Genomic DNA, 7,223 nt, shown 5'->3' with positions numbered 1-7,223 from the left:
ACCAGAAAAAGAAAGCAAAAAAAAGAAAAAAATGAAAATAAAAAAAGAGAGGGAAAAAAAATCAGTGGAGGACAGGGCAGGGCACCCAGGCTCCTTCTGAGCACACAGACTGTGATGGAGTTCCTGTGGATCCAGAAGGTAGGTGGGAGTGGGGGATGGTCGTACCTCTGTTCACCAAGTGGGTGTGGGGTATAAGAGTAAAAAGAGGAATGTTGTACCTTTTTAGTCTTGCAGGTCCAGAGTGTTCTTGGGATTGCTGGAAAGCAGAACGTGCTCTTAAGCCTTAGGAATCTGCGAGAGCGCTGTCTCTTTAAATATCCAAAATAGTCAAGCCGTGTTTAGATCTTCAAAATGGCAGCATCCTCTGGACCTGCAAAAGTCCACAGCTCAGCCCGCCTTTCTCTTCAGCTTCTCCGTTTATTCCCCAGCCACTGGAGCAGTCCTCCACGAAGTACTGGCTAGCATGGCCTGATTTTTAGGTTAATTCTTAAGTCCTACCAGCACTCGGGAATCTCCAAGCTGTCTGTGCTATCAGGATCGCTCAGGATTGCTGCCAGACCACAACTCCGTATGTCTCCTTTTTTTGGTATTTTCACGTAAATTCTTCTGCTAGTTGGGGTTTAGTCCACTTCTGTATCCTTCCCTTCAAGGCTCAGGGGTCCAGGATTATCTTCTGTGTCTGTTTTAATTGGTTTTCCTTTTCTTTGTTGAAGAGGGTCTGTGCAGTCTTTCTGCCTAGTTTGCCATCTTGCTGGAACTTGGAATGTGGATATTATTGAACAATATCATTAATATTACATACAAGTAAAATTTTGCTGAAGATAATACATAAATGGTTGCAGCAGTATATTGACTGGGAACTTCCAGAAATGCAAGCTGGATTCAGGAGAGATGCGGAATAAGGGATATCATTGCTGATGTCAGATGGATCCTGGCTGAAAGCAAAGAATATAAGAAAGATGTTTGCCTGTGTTTCATTGATTATGAAAAGGCATTTGGCTGTGTGGATCATTAACAAATTGTGGATAACATTGCAAAGAAGGGGAATTCCAGAACACTTAATTGTGCTCATGAGGAACCTGTACATAGTCGAAGAGTTGTTCAAACAGAACAAGGAGATACTGCATGGTTTAAAATCAGGAAGAGTGTGCATCAGGGTTGTATCCTTTCCCATATTTATTCAATCTGTATGCTGAGCAAGTAATCCAAGAAGCTGGGCTATATGAAGAAGAACAGGGCATCAGGATTGAAGGAAGACTCACTAACAACCTGTGATATGCAGATGACACAATCTTCCTTGCTGAAAGTGAAGATGACTTGAAGCACTTACTCATGAAGATCAAAGACTACAGTCTGCAGTGTGGGTTATACCTCAACATAAAACAAAAATCCTCATAACTGGACCAGTAAGCAACATCACGATAAATGGAGGAAAGATTTAAGTTGTCAAAGATTTCATTTTACTTGAATCCACAATCAACAGCCATGGAAGCAGCAGTCAAGAAATCAGATATTGTCAAGGAAAGGTTTATATATGGAAGGAAACTTTCTTTGTTGGTTACCAGGGGTGCGAGGGGAGGGGAGAGAATACTGGCCCCCCCCAAATGCATTGACCCATGTCACTTTAGTTATATATATTTCACTGTACATAAATTATATTTCAATAAAATGTATTAAAAAAAATAACTCAGACATTGTATTGCATTGGGCAAATCTGTTATAAAAGATGTCTTTAAAGTGTTGAAGAGCAAAGATGTCACTTTGAAGACAAAAGGTGCGCCTAATCCAAGCCATGGTATTCTTAACTACCTCATATGCATGTGAAAGCTGGACAATGAATAAGGAAGACCAAGGAAGAGTTGATGCCTTTGAATTATGGCATTGGTGAAAAATACTGAAAGTACCATGGACTGTCAGAAGAATGAAGAAATCTGTCCTGGAAGAAGTGCAGCTGAAATGCTCCTTAGAAGCAAAAATTGTCATGTTGTCAGAAGGGACCATTCCCTGGAAAAGGATACCATGCTTGGTAAAGAGGAGGGTCAGTGAAAAAGAGGAAGATCGTTAATGAGATGGAGTGACACAGCGGCTGCAATGACAGATTCAAGTATAGCAAGGATTGTGGGGATGGCTCACGACTGGGCAGTGTTTTGTTCTGTTGTACATAGGGTTTCTGTGAGTTGGAGCCAACTCAATGGCACCTAACAGCAGAACAACAACGACATGTACTTTTTAATACAGTAATCTGAGTATACATGTGATTTTTTGTATTCGGTTTTATTTAAGATCACATTGAAAACGTCCTCCATTTTGCTATGTAGTCTATTTCACTCATCACAGTCAATGGTCAAGACAGGGAGGCAAATAGTTGAAGCTCAGTTTGATGGATGAACCAGAATCCACACAAGGGCAGTCTTATCTTTTGATGCTTCCTAATATTCCATTGAGGGAGCTCTGGTAGCATAGTGGCTAAGACACTTGCCTGCTAACCAGACGGCTGGCGGTTCAAACCCACCAGCCACTCCTCGGAAGGAAGGTTGGGCAATCCTACTTCCGTAGTGATACTGCCTCGGAAACCCAAGGAGGGGTCGCTATGAGTCGGGTTTGACTCGACGGCACATAACAACAACAACAACAATATTCCATTGACTAGACACTTCATAAGGAAGCTCTTGTGGTATTTGGCTGCTAACTAAAAGGTTGGGTTTTTGAAACCTCCCAGGACTCTGCGGGAGAAAAAACTTGATGATCTGCTCCTGTGAAGATTACAGCCTAAAAAACCCTATCAGGGTAGTTCCTCTCTGTCACATGGGGTTGACATTAGTAGGAATTAACTCAATGGCACCCAGAAACAGACACTTCATAATCTAATTAGCCACACGATTATTGTTGAATATTTAGATCATGTATTTTTCTTCATTACAAGTAGGGCCACTATGAGCCTTTGCATTCATGTCATTTTTTCTACCCCATGGGTCTTTTTTTTAAGATTGAACCCCTGAATTGAGCTTAAGCAAGGCAAAGACTGTGGTATATTGTACTTTCCACATGATCTTGCCATGCCCTCATCAAAAGGGAGCCTCTATGTCACCTCCTGTTGATACTGATGTGACTATGACTGCTTCAATTGAAGGAACACGGTGTACACAGCTATGTGCAGTGGCATCACTAGGGTTGGTGTCATCCAGTGCAATAACTCATGGTGTCACTTTACCCTCCCCCATGGACCTCCTCTTGTAACAGGCCACATAGAATCCTTAGTAATGTTTATTACCAGTTTTAATCATAGGACAATATGTGATAAACATGGCTGTAAATTTCTTAGATTATATGAATGCTAACAACAAACTTTTTTAATAAGATATTTCAACATTGAATTACAACATAATTAGCTCAAACATTATTTAGTAACTGAGAAGAAGTCTTTTTAAATTTTTGTCCTTCTTTTCCTTTAGTTACTCCTTCATTCTCAAAAAAAGTTATTGGTATACATTCACAATTGCTAATTACTACAACATTGTAGCTAAAATACTAGAAAATTTGACAAAATCAGTGACTGTAAGAACACTAGCAGCAATGAAAACAAAGGGTGTGTTTATAGCATGTGCAGAGGAAACCATGTCATTCAAAGCATCATTATACTGGGTAATAATGACAGCTCTGATCAGAGCACATTAGAAGGTTCAAAAAGTAAATTAGCATAGAGTTTTAGACTTGTAGTTAGATTGATACATGTTAGCTGCACTCATGAAAAATGTTTTTGTTGTTATAGGTAACTTCAGGGATATTTTTGTAAGAAATAATGAATTTTTGCTGAAACATGCACAAATATTTTATAAACAGTCGTTTTGGCATCACCTCCTCTGACAGTGTCACCCAATGCACTCTGCACCCCCTGAATGATGCTACTGGTTATGTGACTTCCAAGACCTGGTCAGAAAAGGCCATGCAGTTGCTACTTGATTCTCTCTCTTGGGATGCTTGCTTTGGGGGAAGGTGGCTATGGGATAATTCCAATTGTGGTGGTTATGTTTGTGTGTCAACTTGGCTGGGCCTGGTTGAGTGGCTGGGCAGCTGGTGGTAGTTATTCCCCATGACAAGACTGGCAATCAACTCCATAGTGGAATCTACCACAAGCAGCTGAGTAGCTGCTTTGGGTATGTGGTCTACTTCTCCTATACAAGAAGCAGCTTTGGGAATGGTCTCTAGCCTATGGCACGCTTGGACCCTGCGTGTAGCTGTGTTGTTGTTCAGCAGCCTGCCATGCTCCGCTGACCTTGGGACTTACAATGGACTTAAATTAATGACCTGCTATGTGGTTTGGTAACATCGGAACTGTGCCTTTTTATTTGTCAACCTTGGGCTTGTTAGTCTCGGGAGCCAATAGCTGCCTGAGTGAAGAGATGCCTCTAGCTTCAGTGGGCCGTGAGCAAGAGGCAAAGCTGAAGCCCAAGGTTGAGGGGCTTCCACCCAGCCCCTAGATCCTGGCACTTTGAACTTGGACTTTTAGCCTCCAAATTGTGAGAGAATAAACTCCTGTTTGTTAAAGCCATCCCATTTGTGGTACATTCTTGTCAGAGTGGCACTAAGTAACCAGAATACCATGTAAGCCAGAAAGTCCAACTATCTTGAGGTCACCAAGAGAGAGAAGCCAGCCACAGGAAGTTGCTGTAGCCAACAGCCCAGCTGAGCATCCAGCCAGCAGCCAGCACCAACTGATAGCCATGTGAGTGGGCCTTCTTGAACATTCCGCTCAATCCAAGTCCAGCCATTGAGTGCCCCAGCTGAAGCTCCAGTCCTCAAGGAGAGATAAGCCAACCCCACTTTGACCTGTCAGAATTCCTGACTCACAGATCCCATGAACATAATAAATGGGTGTTTTAAACTGCTGCATTTAAGGATAATTGGTTATGCAGCAATCATAACTGGAACAAAAATTTAACATTTTATGATTCTTGGTACATTTTATAAATTGCTTTCCACTGCCCCCAGCAATGTCCAAGTGGATCAGTTTCAGTAATACATTTTGCTGGCTCTGAGCATTTCACTTTTAAAAAGACAACAATAGGGTGTCTTGACATCTTGCCAATGAAATTTACCCTCCCGATACTGGTGTTATCTTTAATACCTTTGGGCATCTGTAAAGTTTAATCTTCTTGGGGGATTTCTTTTCCCCTCTCTTTAAGGGCTTTTTTAAAAAATACATTTTATTGAAATATAATTTATGTACAGTGAAATACACAAAACTAAAGTGACATGGGTCAATGCATTTTTTTTTTTTCTTTTTTGCAGTGTTTCTCCTTAAGGGCTTTTATGTCTCTTAGATTTGAAACAGCTCTGATACTGGTTATATGACCTTGACTCTCTGGGCCTCAGTTTACTCATCTGTAAAATAGGATAACAGTTCTTCCCCCCGCCCCCATTTTCTTCTTTCTGACCATTTTTCTTCCCTTTCTTCTTTCTTCCCTCCTTTCCTCTTTCCTTCTCCCTCATTTTCTTCTTCCATTTTCTCATAAACCCTAGTCTCTTATATTACATTTTTCCTTGGAAAAGACTTAAAACCCCACCCTGGATCCTCCTTAAAGAGGCTTGAGACACTGATGGTTTTTCAGAAACAGAGACCAGCAGAGAAGGTGGCTGCTGATTAATTCCATGTCAGCCTGGGCATTCTGTGCTCTGCATGTAGAATAGGCCAGTTTCCAAGGTGACTGAGACCAGTGTGTGAGGCTAAGGTGAGGGCCTGGAGTTACGAGCTGCCAAAGTCGTAAACCACACAGGCTTCCTCTGAGCCACTCGTTACATGCTACTCGCCAAGCAATTTCACAACTGACTTGTGGCAAAGTGTTCTAACAATATTTAATGATCAGTGCATCTATAAATAGGATCGTAAGAACAATTCGGATAGATGTTAATATATGGGGTTCAGTCCTGGAGTGACTAAACCTTGAGTTGTTTTGACCTCGGAGAGCCATCAAAAACCTGCTGCAAGGAACAGTTCCATGGTTGTCTGCAGCAGATGTTTTGTTCCTGTTTAACATGTCCTTGTGTGTATAATTTACTAACATGATAATAACATGCTATTTGGCAGTTTGCAATTTACAAAGTACCTTTCACACACATGTTCTCATTTGATCTTTGCAAGCTGGGTGTTATTTAGCCATTGGCATTTTATTGATGAGGAAACTGAAGGTAGGAGAAGAGAAGTAATTTGCCTTTTGGGGGTCAGGAGTTTAGTAGAGTTCACATTTGAAACAAGGACTGTGTGGCTCCCAAATGGATATTTCTTTCTTATTCCACTGAAATCTTGGAGCTGTCAATTCTTCTCTCCTCCTCACAGGGGCCACCCCATCAGTGTCCATCCTCCTGATTTTTTGATTTTTTGATTGCTGTTTTTGTTAGATGCCATTGAGTCAATTTTGACTCATGTGGACCCCACGCGACAGAGTAGACCTGCCCCATGGAGTTTCCTAGGCTGTAATCTTTGTGGGAGCAGATTGAGAGGTCTTTCTCCCATGGAGCAGCTGGGTGGGTTCAAACTGTAAACCTTTCGGTTGGCAGCTGACTGAGTGCTTAACCATTGTGCCACTGGGGCTCCTTCTCCTTTCATTGATTTACACTAAAAGTAGGCTTGCTGGATTTAGCAAAAGAAATACAGGACACTCAGTTACATTTAAATTTCAGATAAACAACAAACAATTTTTTAGTATAAATATATCTCATGGAATCCTGTATTTTATCTGGCAACCCTAAATAATAGTACTTGTTCATCATTATTTCTTTCTTTTGAAAAAGGTAATATGAATTCCTTGTAGAAAATTTAGAAAAATCAGAGAAGCAAAAGGAAGAAATTTAAAATTACCCTTAATTTTATCACTGAGCGAAAACCTTTGTTATTATTTTGGTATATTTACTGCAACCTTTTTTCCCATGAATATTTTTATGTGCATACATTCCTCTGTTAAAAAAGCAAAAACGGAATGGTATTGTATGTATTACTTACACTTATTTTTCTCACTAAACAATATGTCATGACCCTCTTTTCGTGTTCTTATGTATTCTGCAATATTCAAATGTCACAATGTTAGGGATTGAATAACAACCGAACTAAACCCACTACCATCAAGTTGATTCTGGCACATAGCAACCCTGTAGGACAGAGTAGAACTGCAGTTTCCAAGGCTGTAATCTTTATGGAAGCAGGCTGCCATATCTTTTTTTTTTTTTTT

Source organism: Orycteropus afer, unplaced genomic scaffold (assembly GCF_000298275.1).
Source record: "Orycteropus afer afer isolate SDZICR_OR568_19922 unplaced genomic scaffold, OryAfe1.0 scaffold00003, whole genome shotgun sequence".
Classification (NCBI taxonomy): Eukaryota; Metazoa; Chordata; class Mammalia; order Tubulidentata; family Orycteropodidae; genus Orycteropus; species Orycteropus afer.
This window is presented reverse-complemented; position numbering follows the sequence as displayed.